Source organism: Oncorhynchus mykiss, chromosome 5, assembly GCF_013265735.2.
Source record: "Oncorhynchus mykiss isolate Arlee chromosome 5, USDA_OmykA_1.1, whole genome shotgun sequence".
NCBI lineage: Eukaryota > Metazoa > Chordata > Actinopteri > Salmoniformes > Salmonidae > Oncorhynchus > Oncorhynchus mykiss.
In genome coordinates this window covers 33,883,782-33,902,338 of record NC_048569.1, presented here as the reverse complement: position 1 = coordinate 33,902,338, position 18,557 = coordinate 33,883,782, and the positions used below count along the sequence as shown (strand labels likewise).

The window sequence follows — 18,557 nt, the reverse complement described above, 5'->3', positions numbered from 1 at the left end:
AAAAGTAAAAAAGTATTTGGTTTTAAATATACTTAAGTATCAAAAGTAAAAGTATAAATCATTTCAAATTCCTTATATTAAGTAAACCAGACGGCATGATTTTCTTGTTTTTTTAGATTTACGGATAGCACTCAGACATAATTTATCAACAAATCATTTGTGTTTAGAAACCACCACCAGATCAGATGCAATAGGGATGAAAGGGGGTTTTCTCTTTAGGTGTTTTCCTGTCCCGCTAAGCATTCAAAATATAACGAGTACTTTTGGGTGTCAGAGAAAATAAATGGGGTAAAAAGTACATTATTTTCTTTAGGAATGTAGTGAAGTAAAAGTATAAAAGTAGTCAAAAATAGAAGATAAGACAGATACCCCCAAAAATGATTTAAGTAGTACTTTAAAGTATTTTTACACAACTGCTAACCTTTTCAAGCATATTCCTATCGCTAAACATGTCCCACTGTTTTTTTAACAAAAGATAACACGTGAGTAGAAATGCTAACATTGTTTATTAGAGTTTAAAGTTACGTTGTACAGTATCGCCAACTTATACCCACCACCACGGCTTGTTTGTGGATAGATGTTTTGGGAGAGCGCCTCCCTGGTCCCATGGACATAGTTTTTATCCAGCAGGTGCACATGCTCAGGAATGAGAAGGTTCTATGTTGAGGAGTATTTTCCTAATAGTGTTCTTCATCTGTTAAATGATGCATGTGCTGAGATGTTGCGATAATGGCCATTGAAATGATACCTAATGAACAATATTGTTAATAACTGTTGTACTGAAATGAGGGACTGCTGTGAACATCTGAACTATTTCTAGCTCAATCTGACTCCTAGTTATTAAACAGGATCGGTTAACAAGCAATATCAGTGTGATATATTTTAGAGAATCTGCCTATTTTATTTCCTGGCCATGATCGACAGGCTCACCACTTCCTCCGCCTGTATGTATGTTAAGTATGATCAAACACGATGACAGACTGATTGTGCTCCTGAGGCTCAGTCTAAGTCTGGGACTGAAGTACTGTACTGCTCTGAATCAGACAACACAGGCAGAGGGACCACCTGTCTCCTAGCATTGTCCTCCAAGCCATGTCATCGTATCTCATAGTATTATCACTGACTCAAACCCACACTTAGGGTCACCTCTTCAGGTATAGGAGATGTGCTGTATGAACTGTGCTTTCCCTCTAGCATGGATTTAGACATCATTGGATTTGGAAGTACATATTAGACACCATTTGGTATAAGCCACCGGCCTTATGTACTGATGTTGTAGCTACTATATGAACCTTCTTTCTATAGCAGGGATGGGCAACAGGCATGGCCGTAGGACCGATTTCCAATTTAAAAATAAACAATTATTTTAAGATCTCAGTCAGGGTTTGACTGCGTGTGTGGGTATGGATGTGGGTACGCAGACTCGCCAGCCACTGAGGCCCCTCATGATGAGTCCAGATTTGTTGTGGCCCCGATTAAATCTTTTAGCCTGAAACAAGTCCGTGACTCCTTTCAGCTGCTATGGAATGCGTGTTGATGTCAGGATGTACGTTACATTTGGATTTTTTGGGGGGGGGTGGCACCTGCTGTGTTTTCATGTTAGTAGCATTTTTAAGTGACTAGGCCTATGTGTTTTAGATATGATATGATCCGTTATTGTCCATTGTCATGGATATTCATCCGGTGTGTCCAGACCTCAGAGACCTTCTGACTCATTCACATTCATGCAGCACATCCCTACAGAGATAGTCACCGCACTGAGCCCTATAAGAGAGCCACACCGGCCAGCGACGAGAAATGTGATTGGCTAGCCCGCTGCCGTAGCATTTGCAGTTCACCAGCTAAGGTTATCATGTCTGCTGATCTTCAAAAGGAGAGGAAAAAAAGTGTATTCTTTTGCCAGGGATAAAATGTAACATTTGCAAGAGGTGGTTGGAGTGGGTGGCTCCAGATAGAGATCATAGAAGTGACTATGTGGAGGGCATTCTAATGTATGTAGCCTATTGTACGTAACAGAGATGAGGGGGGACGGGAGAAGTATGATCTGCTCAGTGGAAAACACACACACAGACCAGCTCTGAACACACCCGGGACACACTAAACACGGTCAGCTCCTCAAGCTGCTGCTGGCCTGAAGACAACACACATGGGATTAGTCTGTGTTACCCCACATATCCATAACTAGTCTTGTCTTTTTTTTCCTGTGTGAAATAGTTAATTTAGCACATCTCTTGTATTTCAAACAGCAATAAGCCATTTCTTATCAAGCCATTCTTATTATTAAGACATGTTAGACTTGGTTTCACCAACAACCCTCCATGTTTACAAAGAGTAGCCCAGTCCAACATTGAAGACGGCATACAGTATCATGATCTGTCGTGACACACAAACACCATGACCAAGCCCGGAACCCACTAGCCATGGAAAAAGACACCTGGAGGGACACTGTGTTTGTGTATCTTCTAGCCTGTGTGTGTGTGTGTGTGTGTGTGTGTGTGTGTGTGTGTGTGTGTGTGTGTGTGTGTGTGTGTGTGTGTGTGTGTTCTACTGAAGTGACATCTCCGACTTGGACTTCTGACTTCTAATAGAGCAAACAACAGCCAACAACCGGCGTTAACAAGACAGAAGACTTGTTGGTTTGGGGCGGAGAAGAGAAACAGGAAGATGAGGATGACAAGGTTGAACAGCAAAAAGAAGCAGGAAACAAAAAGCTGTCATCCCCTGACAGCCCCTCGGGGGAGGAGGGGGGGGGGGCTTGCCCAACCCCACCCCATCACACAGAGAATAATGCATTACCACAACGCTGTGGAGGTACCGTAACCCTGGGGGGCACTGCAACCACACTACTTCAGATATGATGGGATGCAAATTAGAGCTTCCTCATAAACCCGAGCTCTCTGAAATGAAAGGGATGGAAAGGGGGAGTGAGGAGGGGGAGGAGAAGGCGATGAGGGTTGTCTTGGCAAAACTGAGGTGCTTTGGTGTCAGGGAAAAGAGAAAACGATGAGGGGGAAAGCCGGGAAAGAACAAGCCCCGTGGGGGAGAGGAGGAGAAGGGTTGTTGTGTCTGAGGATGATGAAAAAAGAACAAGTATGGAGCAACTGAGCAAGCTAGGGGGAAAAGAGGGGAATACAGTCTGCGGAGAGACGGGGAGTGGAGAGATGAAGAGATGGATTCACACAGACTGAGACAGCCGATATGAGTCAGTGACTGGATCAGACAGTCAGTCATAGGATTAGTTTAGTCAGTGGGAGAGAGTGAAGGCTGTCTAGGAGAGAGTCAAGCAGACAAACACAGTCATTTAAAACACAAAGACAGCGGCTGGTGCTGTGTGGTACTGTGTCTACAGGAGTGAATCACTCCACACACCTCTGCAAAGTGAGAACAGAATGGAACAGAACACTGCAGGGGGGAAAGAGAGAGAGAGCAGCTTCTGTGGTTGCCATGGCGCTGTAAGGCAGCCTAAACAGAGAGCTCTGTACATTTGTTACGTATTTTAGTTCTAGTTTAGTTTTTTAAATCAGCTTTTTTTGTTTTTGATTAGTCATTGGGTTGTTGATTGGATATATCTGGTTGTTTTTACCCACAGAGTTGCAGGACCGATGACAGGTTGGCTGGCTAGCAAGCTGGCTAATGTACAATGTTTGCATTTAAAAGATGCATCTCAGCAACGGCTGCTTTTTGATCAATGAGACCTGACTGCATTATGGAAATGGAGAGAGCTCGTACTGGACATGACTACTGCTCTGGACTGATGTGTGGTGGGCTTTTCTTGCGCTGTAGCAGCAGCAGAGGCATCACCCAAGTGAGGAAACACATTAGTTGTAGATGAGTACAAAGTCCAGGCTACGGAGAGGCGGAGCTGAGGACGACATCAGGACCACCTGGCATCACCATCATCTGGAATCACCTGGCATCACTATCCTCTAACTAAGTTAAGGAACCTGAGATTGCTGATCTAGTGAGGGAGGTCTGCTCTAGGGCCTAGGCTATGACAACGTCGCCATGTCCTTTGTTTTGTTGTGTGTTCTATGTATAACCCACCTATGCCTAGTAGGTTAGGTCTACTGTGTAGCCTTCAACTACTATGTTTATGTTTGTTCATATTTAACTATTTATTTAAGACGACCACTTTTGTGCATCATCCTGAATGATTTTAAATGCATTATCCACCTGCATGGTTGTACCGTGTTAGATTTATTTGACAATTTCAATCTATCTATAGCCCACGCAACCCTTTGCTGTCCTCCACAGCAGCCCACATAAAAGAGGCTGCACTGCTTCTGACAGATGGGTGAGGTGCTACAGGGAGAGAGGTGTGTGTGTGTGTGTGTGTGTGTGTGTGTGTGTGTGTGTGTGTGTGTGTGTGTGTGTGTGTGTGTGTGTGTGTGTGTGTGTGTGTGTGTGTGTGTGTGTGTGTGTGTGTGTGTGTGGATCCGTGAAACCTACAGTTGAACACCTGAAGTATTTGTAAAACTGTACTAGATACTACAGTATGTTGACTATTTTGTGCTACGAGAACACACACATGGAAGTCCATGCTCTGTCTTTAATCCTCTCACCAGCCCTGCCCTTAGGCTTACAAACACCCTTCTCTCTGGGGATAGATAGTCAGCCACACCCTTTGATTGGTGGTGTGTGTGAACAGACACCCAGGGGGCCTGGAGGACATCAGGGGGCCATGGACCCCTTTCCCCACTGTTATCCCTGACGGCAGGCAGACTTCCGGGTCGCACAGATGTTAAAGCCAGTCAAGAGCAAGGCCCTGCTCAGGCTAATTGGGGAGGCAGACGCTCCATGAATAATACATGGAGGCACTATGCAAGTATTAATCTGATAGCATTACCCCTAAAGCCCCATATAAGGGCACGGAGCACCCATGTTATTAGATCAAGCCCCAACACACAACACATGAAGCCTTTCAAATTTGCACAGGTTTACAGGTTTTTAGAAAGGTTAATCTCCATTACAAAGGATGATAATTCATTGGAAAAGCCAGACTCCAGAGGGAGAGGTGCACTAGGTTTTCAGAATGGTTGAGATAATTGAGGCAAGTCCACCTTCACCTTTGCTCCCACTGTATATTAAGATGTAACCACACAAGCTAATTGCCTTTAGGGGCAGTTCTGAGATAAGAGGAATACTTAACTAGGGAAGTGTACCAGGGTTGGGAAGGTTACTTTCTAAATGTAATCTGTTACAGTTACTAGTTACATGTCCAAAATTGTAATCAGTAACGTAACTTTTGGAATACCCAAACTCAGTAAAGTATTCTGATTACTTTCTGTTACTTAAGAGTCATTGGAAGAAGACAAAAAGGATCCATCAACGCACTTGGTGTGTCATCATAGTGGTCTCTGACTCGCTCAGGTGGAACAAACTTAACTGAATTGAATGTTATTGAGAAAAGAGAAAGGTGTCATACTGTTTTCACAAACATCCTTTCTGAATTTAAAATTAATCCAATAAGTAATTATCTAGTTTTTAAAAAAGTATCTGTAATCTGGTTACAATATTTTTGCTAGTAACGTAATTGACTACAGTAAAAAAAAAATGCTATAATTACATGTAATCAGTTACTCCCCAACCCTTGAGTGTATAGTGCAACTAACATGTCTCTCTCGCTCTCTCTCCGTCTCTCTCTCTCTCACTCTCTCTCTTTCTGTCAATTAAATTCAAGGGCTTTACTGGCATGGGAAACATATGTTAACATAAACAACAAAAGTGAAATAAACAATAAAAAGGAACAGTAAACATTACATTCACAGAAGTTTCAAAAGAATAAAGACAAATGTCTCTCTCTCGGTCTCTCTTTCACACAAACACACAGGTCAATCTGCTGAAAATAGAAAACCAGTGAACTTCAGTCAACTGAAAGGAAGTCCTCTTAAGGGGAAAAAAAGCTGTGTGATAAATGTGAAGTAGATTGGGGGAAAGAGAGAGAAAATAACTGTCATGAAGGTACTCTGCCCGCTGAAGCAGAACTATCCTCAGCTGGGAACAAAGGATGTGCTCTCATCGATAATGGAGAGAATAGAGACGAGCTATTCCTTCAAGTTCATGGTACTACTGTCTCTCTCACAGTACCAGGCAGAGCTCGCCACAGCTAGATCCAATCAGCTGCAAAATACATGTGCCTCAACATGTGGGCTACACAGCTTCAACCCCCAATCCACCCTAATCATGTGACGTCATCTATGCCATTGTCAATCAACAGGTGGACCTTTGAGTAAACCCTGGTGGGTGTCATCAGTCAGTCACTAGAATAGGCTGACTGATGTGTATGCCTCCACCACGTGTGTGTGTGTGTGTGTGTGTGTGTGTGTGTGTGTGTGTGTGTGTGTGTGTGTGTGTGTGTGTGTGTGTGTGTGTGTGTGTGTGTGTGTGTGTGTGTGTGTGAGCGAGCGAGCGAGAGCAGAGCATGATGACGACCATGGGAAGGAGAGGAGTAGGAGATGATTGGACCCAAGCCAGCAGAAGACAAAAGGCAGCAAAAAGCCTTTATCACCTCAATTCTGTCTGTGCTCATTTTCCATTTCCTTTTCTTTCAATGCTTGTTTCCCCCCACATCTTTCTGCAAAGTAATAATTAATCACACTGCCTCATCTGAGGTTGCAAATGGGTGAAAAATGACATGCAATATTTCTTTGTTTTGTTTTCTGACACAGGACTTTCACCCTCGCGTGATAAAGCCTATCTAGAGCGTGGTTGAGATTTTCCTTATGTCATCACATACTTGGCTGCTCTGGTCACTATGGAGAGTTAACTTCCTGTTGTCTTTAGACAAGCCAGAGGTATGGGCCGGGAAAAGTCAAGACCCACATTCCCCTGCCCTTTCCAACCCTGTTCTTCATAATTAGGTCAACTTGCAAAATCTGAGTGCAAACAAAGATAATGTATGAGACCTACAGATGGACAACCGTCACGGTTGATTAAGAGGTTGTTTATGTACTCTAGGTGCAGAATGGGCTGTGTACCATAGACATTGGAGAGAAGCAGTGTATTAGGAATCTCTGATTGTCAGTAGCATAGAAATATAATCTCATTCTAGTTATGTTGTTGTCTCAGCCCCATGAGTAATGTGTGGAGAAGGCTTCTGAGAATCAGAGACTACACCCGATCAATGGCCAGGCAATCTATGACACCAGAGTGGGGAGCACAGGACTACATTCATCTTCTCCCAGACCTTCTCCCTCCTTCCTCACCAAGCTATTTTTCAGAGCAGTGATTTAGATTCAGTCTTAGATCTAGCTCCTTCAGCATCATTCCCTGGGAAGGTCAGAAACACCATACATGGAGAGGGGGCAATCTATGTTTTTATAGAGCGAGTGCCCAGTGTAACAGCAGCACTGAGTGTGTTTTCGCCAAATAAAAACTAATTTGGGTTCACTAAAGGAGAGAGGTTTATACTAGCCTATAATGAGTTTAATTAGAAACACATTTACATTTTTAAACACTGCTGCATATTAGGAACATCAGCAGACCCATGATGTCCCATAATACCTCAAATTCACCTGACATGCTTTATTCACACACCACGGGTGCTTTGTCACATAGCCTCAAACCAAACTTTGAATGTTGGCTTCTTTGTGCCTGTGACATCCATTTTCTGCCTGCACCTCTTTAACTTGGGAACACTACATTCATAACATGATGATAAATCTATTTTGCCTAAAAAACACTATATTGTAAAAAAGAAAAGAAAAAAGAAGGCAATGTTGACATAAACAAAATAGAAACATGGTAGCAGAACTATGTACAATATTTATTTATTTGAGCTAGTGCACCAACTAACGGGATCACATAACCTCTCAAATTTTTTATGTCAACTATGGGCCCCAGGCCAAAAGTCAAAATAGTGGGACAGTTTACCATGGCATGCCGAGTGATGACTATCAGGGTTCGATACTCAGTTAAAGTCAATCAGTTTCTGAGTGTCACGACTTCCACCGAAGTCGGTTCCTCTCCTTGTACGGGCGGAGTTCGGCGGTCAGCGTCACTGGTCTTCTAGCCATCGTCGATCCACTTTTCATTTTCCATTTGTTTTGTCTTATTTTCCTACACACCTGGTTCTCATTTCCCTCATTAAGTGTTGTGCATTTAAGCCTCTGTTCCCCCCATGTCTTTCTGTGTAATTGTTTGTTTGTAAGTGCTTGTGCACATGTGTACTGGTGCTCGTCGGGTTTTGTACCCATGTCGGTTATGTCTTTATGCCGTTGGTTTTGATATTAAACTGCTCTGGCTGTTACCTAGTTCTGCTCTCCTGCATCTGACTTCTCTGCCACCAGTTACGCACCCCTTACACTGAGGTTATAATAAAAGCCTACATTATTCAAATGCTTTTATACCATGGGGAGGTCACCCCCAAGTCTCATCCCCATACCTGAAATGAAACCTATAACATAAACATCTTCCTCTGAATCAAATTTTAAAATCAAAACCTATCTATGAAACAGCATGGAAATATAATGATAATCACATAAAAAAAACAGTATTAAAGCCTTTGAGAGGACTTATGGCATAGTTGGCCTGAGGTGTATAGGAATGTAAGGGAGTACAGCTGGTGTGATTCATGATTACCTGGGAGGTGACTAATGCTATTAACATGGAGAGCAGCCTGTTAATTACCCATCAGCCTCTGGGGCTTTAATCAGCCTGCCTACCCTCCATGTGTCCACCAATGTAAACAATCATTCAATCAGCCAGCCAGCTACCCAGCCAGCTCAGCTCAGCTTCACACCACAGGCAATTTACAGGCAATTTACAAATGATTTTTAGTGAGAAACAATAACATTATCATCCACTGGAGATACAGTTGAAGTCCGAAGTTTACATACACTTAGGTTGGAGTCATTAAAACTAGTTGTTCAACCACTCCACAAATGTCTTGTTAACAAACTATAATTTGGCAAGTCGGTTAGGACATCTACTTTGTGCATGACACAAGTCATTTTTCCAACAATTGTTTATCAACACCATGGGACCACGCAGCCGTCATACCGCTCAGGAAGGAGACGCATTCTGTCTCCTAGAGAAGAATGTACTTTGGTGCGATAAGTGCAAATCAATCCCAGAACAACAGCAAAGGACCTTGTGAAGATGCTGGAGGAAACAGGTACAAAAGTATCTATATCCACAGTAAAACGAGTCCTATATCAACATAACCTGAAAGGCCGCTCAGCAAGGAAGAAGCCACTGCGCCAAAACCACCATAAAAAAAGCCAGACTACGATTTGCAACTGCACATAGGGACAAAGATCGTACTTTTTGGAGAAATGTCCACTGGACTGATGAAACAAAATTAGAACTGTTTGTCCATAATGAGCATCGTTATGTTTGGAGAAAAAAGGGGGATGCTTGCAAGCTGAAGAACACCATCCCAACCGTGAAGCACGGGGGTGGCAGCATCATGTTGTGGGGGTGCTTTGCTGCAGGAGGGACTGGTGCACTTCACAAAATAGATGGCGATATGAGAAAGGAAAATGATGTGGACATATTCAAGCAACATCTCAAGACATCAGTCAGGAAGTTAAAACTTGGTCAAAAATATGTCATCCAAATGGACAATGATCCCAAGCATACTTCCAAAGTTGTTGCAAAATGGCATAAGGACAACTAAGTCAAGGTATTGGAGTGGCCATCACAAAGCCCTGACCTCAATCCCATAGAAATGTTGTGGGCAGAACTGAAAAATCGTGTGTGAGCAAGGAGGCATACAAACCTGACTCAGTTACACCAGCTCTGTCAGGAAGAATGGGCCAAAATTCATCCAACTTATTGTGGGAAGCTTGTGGAAGGCTACCTGAAACGTTTGACCCAAGTTAAACAATTTAAAGGCAATGCTACCAAATACTAATTGAGTGTATGTAAACTTTTGTCCCACTGGGAATGTGATGAAAGAAATATTAGCTCAAATAAATCGTTCTCTCTACTATTATTCTGATATTTCACATTCTTAAAATAAAGTGGTGATCCTAACTGACCTAAGACAGGGATTTTTTTACTAGGACTAAATGTCAGGAATTGTCAAAAACTGCGTTTAAATGTATTTGGCTAAGGTGTATGTACATTTCTGACTTCAACTGTGTGTAATGAACAGCAGTGAATATATTGCACTGGCTTTTGAAAGGAGAAGTAACCATTTTCTGTGAATGTATTGCCTTATCCAATATCAATAATTAACTTTAAACCTTGGGCTGTCTTGACATACCTTTCCCGAATGCTTGTCAAACTAGAAAGGCCAAATGAGCAATTGGGCAGAAGGGTTGTCGAGCTGAATGTTTTTGGCATACCCCTCTGACTGTGATAAGCAATAGCTGATGTAGGGTCATTACACTGATTCATTCCTAGCTGAAATCTTAACGTGTTATAATCTTAACTGACATAAAAAAAAAAATCAAGCAACTTTTGGTTGGGGGATGATTTTCTGTTTGGGGGGCCCTTCTGACCAGCTTTGACTTGTTGTTGTGCAGTGGGAATACTGCCTGAGTAGAACAAGTTTTTCAACACTTCCACAACACCGCTAAAGGTCCGTGTATTGCGTCAAATGTCTCATAACATTACGCTGCAGGTCTAAAATTTTCTGTCCGTGCTTCATATTCCTTGGCAGGTGCTGACAGCGTTATGCATGAAGCACACTTCCTGTTTACACTCCCCTGACAATTACATCGAAAAGCTTTTTGGCACCGTCCCTCCGAATTAATGACTGTTCAGATAAAAGCTTTCTCATTGGTGTGTGTATGTGTGTGTGTGTGTGTGTGTGTGTGTGTGTGTGTGTGTGTAGGGGTTGTCTGTCTGTACATTTTTAGACACCTCTCGTCATGGCAGGCGTTTATATCCACCCGCTGTGTATAACACATGATTTGAAGAAACAGTCATAAATTACCTCTCCCAAGGATAATTTAATTAACTTCTCAGATATCTATGACACCAATCATCCTGTAATATAAAATAAACGTGGGTAGACGACAGCAATGTCTGCTGTACAAAAGAAGAGATAGCAAGAGGCTCATCTCTTATCTGAGAGTAAAAGACAGCGAGAGAAAGAGACATTGAGAGAGAGAGTTTTGTCAGGCGGATATGGCAATGAACAAGAGCTTTGCAGGATCAAACATGCAGTCTCTACCAGTGATCCTCCAGAAGGGGAGCAGGGAGGACAGGCAGGGAGGGGGCATGGGCAGGGAGGGGGAAGCATCAGAGAGACAGGTCCAAGTCACAGAGAGCTGGGGCTTTCATCAGCCAGCCTCCCAGCTCCAGCCCTGCCCTCCACCACTCTACATGCAGCCAGCCTGGGAAAGAAGGCCACATGAAGGCACCTCTGTAGAGATCACAGTCCCAGTCAGTCTCACAAAGCCTGCAGCAAGCAAAGTAAGTGTGTGTGTGTGTGTGGGGGGGGGGGGGGGGGGTGCTGCTTTTACATGAGGAATCATTTAAGGTTAATGCTTTCCCGTGAAGTGTATGCTAGAGTATATCAGACTCATACACGGTGCGGGACATGGACATGCTGGTTATCACCTCAGAGGTGAGAGGGTACTAAACTGCCATGTTTCAGCACATACAGTACCATTCTACACTGTAGAATAATAGTGAAGACATCAAAACTATGAAATAACACATACGGAATAATGTAGTAACCAAAAAAGTGTTAAACAAATCTAAATATATTTCATATTTGCGATTCTTCAAAGTAGCCACACTTTGATTTGATGACAGTATTGCACACTCTTGGCATTCTCTCCACCAGCTTCATGAGGTAGTCACCTGGAATTTCAATTAACAGGTGTGCCTTCTTAAAAGTTAATTTGTGGAATTTATTTCCTTCTTAATGCGTGTGAGCCAATCAGTTGTGTTGTGACAAGGTAGGGGGGGTATACAGAAGATAACCCTATTTGGTAAAAGACCAAGTCCACATTACGGCAAGAACATCAAATAAGCAAAGACAAACGACAGTCCATCATTACTTTAAGACATGAAGGTCAGTCAAAACCGTAACATTTCAAGAACTTTAAAAGTTTCTTCAAACGCAGTCGCAAAAACCATCAAGGGCTATGATGAAAATGGCTGTCATGAGGACCGCCACAGACAGGAAAACCCAAATGAGACTATCATTTGTCTTTCAACAGGACAATCACCCAACACACCTCCAGGCTGTGTAAGGGCTATTTGACCAAGAGAGTTATGGAGTGCTGCATCAGATGATCTGGCCTCCACAATTACCTGACCTCAACCCAATTGAGATGGTTTGGGATAAGTTATTATTCTACAGTTGAATTTTTTTTTTTACTGGTACTGTACATTCAAGTGACATGACAAGAGAACATATACAATATACTTTTCCACCAGAATGCATTGCAGGCATTCCCCGCCACATAAAGAAAGTTGGTTTTCAACCTAAGTCTGATGGCCATAACAGAGCTTGGTTTTCAGTGAGAACTGAACAGACCTGTTACAGTGAAACCTCTCTGCTCTGGCTTAGGTTTTAAGATGGTCCCACAAGGCTGAGATGTGTGGCTTAGACAGACGGGGCAAGGTAGCACACATCACACCGAATGTTCAGCGCGCTGTTGAGTCTGACCTCCGTAATTTCTTGCGATTCTAAATGGTGTGGCACTCGGTTTGTAAGTACTCTCGGCAGGCAAGCACTATTGGTATGTTGGAGCCCTTAGAGGGGGCAGACAGAGATGGCTTCCCTCCCTGCTTATCGTCCACTCAGCTCAGCTGGCCACTGCCTCCAAAACTTCTTTCAAAATAGGAGAGAAAAAGCTGCCACTCTGGATTTAGCCTACTTTCCAACATGCCCATTAATTTCAAAGCAGATGTCAAAAAAGAGGGGGAGGATCACTGGGACTAAGCCGCTAAATAACAGAGCTGAAAGACAAACGGGTGGGAACAGGAACAAACTCTGGGGAATGGGAGGAAAAGTTTTTAAAAACTAAAACAAAGTAAAAACCTGACCTAAGCTGCCATGGAGAATTATATATTAGTAGTGTTAATACAGCTTATAGCTAAATCAATTTATGACTTGTGTTTTATGGAAATGAGGTATTGTTAGTGGATGGTCTGGCCGGGTCATCAGTGTGAGTGGGTGGTCGGAGTGTGAAGCAACCCACCCACCTTTCATTCCTCTGCCCAAACCTAATCTTCGGCCTATCCCTTCATTCCACCCTTCCCACATGGCAACTCTCCTCCTCATCTGAGCCAAACCGAGGAGATTTAGGGTGTGTGTGTGCGTGTGGCAGTGTGTGTCAGAGATTAGAGTTCTACTTGGGAGAAGGGCCTCAGGATACAGCTCTGCTCTATCCACATGAGAGACTTGTCCATCCAATCCCAGATAGCGTGTGGATATATCCTAAGGAAATTCACTATATTCCTAAACAATGGTGGAGAGAATGCCAAGAGTGTGCAATACAAAGTACAAATCAAAGTGTGGCTACTTTGAAGAATCGCAAATATGAAATATATTAAACCATTTCTATCTATATAATATCATAGTAATAGCAATACCTATGCAATTCTTTTTTCTTTTTTTTTGAATTTTACCCCCTTTTTCTCCCCAATTTCGTGGTATCCAATTGTGTAGTAGCTACTATCTTGTCTCATCGCTACAACTCCCGTACGGGCTCAGGAGAGACGAAGGTTGAATGTCATGCGTCCTCCGATACACAACCAACCAACCAAGCCGCTGCTTCTTTAACACAGCGCACATCCAACCCGGAAGCCAGCCGCACCAATGCGCCGGAGGAAACACCGTGCACCTGGCCACCTTGGCTAGCGTACACTGCGCCCAGCCCGCCACAGGAGTCGCTGGTGCGCGATGAGACAAGGACCCCTACCGACCAAGCCCTCCCTAACCCGGGCGACGCTAGGCCAATTGTGCGTCGCCCCACGGACCTCCCGGTCGCGGCCGGTTACGACAGAGCCTGGGCGCGAACCCAGGACTCTGATGGCACAGCTGGCGCTGCAGTACAGCGCCCTTAACCACTGCGCCACCCGGGAGGCCACATACCTATGCAATTCTTATTAACTAAAGGTAAAGTTAAAGAATCTCAGCTGACCTTTAAGTAATACACTGTATTGTGTTATTTACATTCCATGTTAACACAATTAATGCAGAGAATGAGTCATTTCAAAAACAGCTTTTCCTGAAGGACGATGGTTAATTATATAATCCATCGTCATCATCATCATCATCATCATCATCATCATCATCATGATCAGTGTCCTTGAGGTATGTCTATGATGTCACCACTGGGCTGAACACATTTTATAATTGTCATAATGCATGCAGCAGTTAGCAGCAGTAATCGCATAGCTGGATTTCCTCATTCAGCAGTCCATTTCTGAAAACCACCAAACCATGTCAGCTTTCCCTGTCAGGGATATTACACTGTAGAGGTTGTGTGTCAGAGAGGGAGAATGCAGAAGAGAGAGAGAAAGAGAGGAGGAGAAAAGTTTACCCAAGAGCAAAGGAGAAGAGGAATCACAGTCTCCTGGTTCCAACAGGTCTAACCCCTCCAAGTGAACTCCCCTCTCCTCTCCCTAATCTACTGTAGAGCTCCACTCAGTGACATCATCAGGTTCCATGCCAAGACACCAGTCACCAGTCATCATAGAAGCAAATATTTTTGTCTCTGGATCAACATGTGGTGAGACAGGCGAGGCAGAGCCAAATCCACGCTCCAAGCCCAGTTTTATAGTTACTGTAAGGGCCCAGACACACAAATGGCATTTTCTGGCCAAGAGTACAGTACTTAGCACCTCTGAATATCATTTGTGAACCGTGTGTGCACCGATGTTATATGTAGAATCGTGTGAAAAATTTCAGCAGTCAGACATCTACAGCGTCTATAGTGAAGAATTATTTTACCAAACCAAGATAAATGACATAAAATACAATGGAAGACTTTGGAGTACCTTAAATGATATCATGGGCAGAAAACCCAATACATCTCCATCCATTATTGAAGTTGAAACCTATCGATACTGCCAATCATGTCAATTACTATTTCACTAGTAAAACGGGAAAAACTTTGGGCCGTTACTCTTCTATATTTTTTACAAATGATTTGCCACTGGTCTTACACAAAGAATGACTATATATGTGGATGATACACACTCTACATGTCAGCACCAAAAGCCAGTGAGCTCATTGAAAGTCTAAATAAGGAGTTACAGTCAGTATCAGAAAGGGTGGTTTTAATAATAAACTGGTCTTAAACACATCTACAACTAAAAGCATTGTGTTTGTTTCAAAATATTCTCTAAGACCTAAACCGCCACTGGAGTTGTGGCTAAAGATGGGATGCACCAATATGACATTTTTGGACGATACAGATGTCCGATATTTTCCTTGCCAAAAAACCTGATACCGATAACCAATATTTATTATAGCGGCTTTTAAGCATTCTAGTACAGTTAAAGAGTTGAAACACACACACGCCAAACAGTTATTTTGTTGGCATTTACATTACCGTTCAAAAGTTTGGGTTCACTTAGGAATGTCCTTGTTTTTGAAAAAGAAAAGCCCATTAAAACAACATCAAATTGATCAGAAATACAGTGTAGACATTGTTAATGTTGTAAATTACTATTGTAGCTGTAAACGGCTGATTGTTTATGGAATATCTACATAGGCGTACAGAGGCCCATTATCAGCAACCATCACTCCTGTGTTTCAATGGCACGTTGTGTTAGCTAATCCAAGTTTATAATTTTAAAGGCTAATTGATCATTAGAAAACCCTTTTGCAATTACGTTAGCACAGCTGTTGTGGTGATTAAAGAAGCAATAAAGCTGGCCTTCTTTAGACTAGTTGAGTATCCGGAGCATCAGTATTTGTGGGTTTGATTACAGGCTCAAAATGGCCAGAAACAAAGAACTTTCTTCTGAAACTCGTCAGTCTATTCTTGTTCTGAGAAATGAAGGCTATTCCATGCAGGAAATTGCGAAGAAACTGAAGATCTCGTACAACACTGTGTACGACTCCCTTCACAGAACAGCGCAAACAGGCTCTAACCAGAATAGAAAGAGTGGGAGGCCCCAGTGCACAATTGAGCAAGAGGAAAAATACATTAGAGTGTCTAGTTTGAGAAACAGACGCCTCACAATTCCTCAACTGGCAGCTTCATTAAATAGTACCCGCAAAACACCAGTCTCAACGTCAACAGTGAAGAGACGATGTCGGGATGCTGGCCTTCTAGGCAGAGTTGAAAGAAAAAGACACATCTCAGACTGGCAAATAAAAATAAAATATTAAGATGGGCAAAAGAACACAGACACTGGACAGAGGGTGTGACAATTGAGCAAGTTGAGGAAGCTATACTCCTAGGTATAACATTGAATGGTCAATTAACATGGTCAACTCATATTGACAAAGTTGTTGTGAAGATAGGGAGGGTTATGTCTTTTATAAAAAAAAACACACAAATCAACTGTACTAGTTGTTCAGGCTCTGACCTTGATTACAGTCCAGTAATATGGTCAGCAAAGAAAGACCTAGCAAAGTTGCAGCAGGCTCGAAAGAGAGCAACACGCCTTGCCCTTAACTGCAGATACAGAACTAACTAACATATTTCCTGGTTGAGGGTTGAAGAGATAATAACTGCTTCTCTTCTAGCTGACATATTTTACTGTGAAGAAAATTCAAAATTGTCTGCATAATCAAATAACATTCCGCTCAAACACCCATACATACCCACAAGGCATGCTACAAGGGGTCTCTTTACAGTCCCCAAGTCCAAAACAAAATCCCGGCAATGTACAATATTATACAATGCGATGAGCGCATGGAACTCCCATCTCCAATTACTCAAGCAAACAGGAAAGTCATGGAATGGTGGGGACTGTGAGGGGACACACAGACACACTCTAACACACTATTTTTTTAGGTTGTTGTTGAAGTGCATTATTATTAAATGTTTTTGTTGTATTGTTTGTATATCATTGTATTTGGTGTGACTGTCCTTGTCTATCAGTGTACCAGAGTTTTTCATGTAAAGTTTTGCGTTTTTTTGTGGATCCTAAGAAGAATAGCTGCTGCCTTTGCAAAAGCTAATTGGGATCCAAATAAACAAATAAACAGCAGGTGGTCCCTTAAACACAGCGCGCTGAACGATCGGGCAGATGAACGCTAGATCCACATTAGGTGCAAAGTGTTCAAGCCTTTAGAACAGTTTAGTGTTCACTTCCTGCCAGGAATAGAGGTGAGGAAGTTGCAGAACCTCGTGAAAAGACATCACTTTGGGGAGAACTTAAAGACTTGCTACAGCTCAGTCTGGGAAAGTAAAAGTCCCTTGGTAGATTTAGAAAAGGAGTCGCTATAGTTGAGTATGAGACTTGAGTTGCTCAGGAGTCCTAACTAACACATGTATCTGTAGGCTATAGCTCTACATTCATACACCCTTAGAAAAATGGCTCCAAAAGGGTTCTTCAGGTTCTCCATATGGTAACCCTTTTTGGTTCGAAGTAGAACCCTTTTGGGTTCCATGTTGAAATGCAGGTTGACGCTTATTGTCATGAATCTTTCCCTGGGGACAGAACTGAGCGATTTCCGCTAGATGAGCCAGCTGAAAAGTCCAAATGTAGCTGTATCATCAAAATTCATGAAAACTAAAATGAGCTTTTTGGTCTTCATTTAAGGTTAGGCATTAGGGTTAGCAGTGTGGTTTGGGTTTTATGTGGCTGTACCAGCCAGAGACCACTCTGCAGGGCTGCCTACAGGGCAAGATTCATGACAATAAATGCCAACCTACTGTAGAATCCTCTGTGGAAAGGGTTCTTGGAACCTGGAACCAATAGTTATTCAAAAGGTTATCCTATGAGGACAGCCGAAGAACCCTTTTAGGCTCTAGATAGCACCTACTAAGAGTCTATGTCAACCCTTTACAGAAGGTGTAAGGCCTGTCCTGGACTCTACTGCTCGTCAGATTCAGAAGAAGGTTATTATTTCAATGAGAGAGAGTGGGGATTGAGAATGTAACACTATGTATGTAACACTATTTGGACGTGGATTATAGGTGCACTCCATTATATTCAGAGACACCGCTGTGGAGTCTAATGGAATATTTGATTAGTGTGGACACACGGTAGCTGTAAAATTGCTGTTGTAATATCTGCTTGTCAGAACTGGAGAGCATTCAGCCCAGAGTCTGTTTTCTATCTTTCGATCTGTAGGATAGAAGTATGAAGTGTTACAGCCTGAATTGTGTCATAATGGAGGAGTGGTGAGAGTTATGGAAATGATAAGCCGTTGTCAAACAGAAATATATCATATTCATATTTCCCGCCAGAGCCATAACACAAGCCATAATAGTTTGGACTAAATCACAGCGTAATTGACCTGTATTATGTGTGTCTTGGAGGACCTTCTCCCATGGGAGGCTATAAAAACGTTACGCTACAGAGATTCGGGTACGTTTCTGAATCTTTTCTCTGCCGGGACAGGGTGTGCAGCAGCTGTCCAAAAATATATCAACAGTGCTCTGCTCTCCTTGTCCCACAGCCTGCATGATTTAGCACTCCTCCTCTCAGCAGGCCTAACACACACACACACACACACA

At 42.7% G+C, this 18,557-nt stretch overlaps 1 protein-coding gene across 14 annotated transcripts in view; it reads right to left on the bottom strand.

Moving 5' to 3' along the window:
* The window catches only part of LOC110523649 (guanine nucleotide exchange factor VAV2), a 242,212-nt gene that overhangs the window by 186,646 nt on the left and 37,009 nt on the right, over positions 1–18,557 (bottom strand). The gene's annotated exons all lie outside the window — the stretch shown is intronic.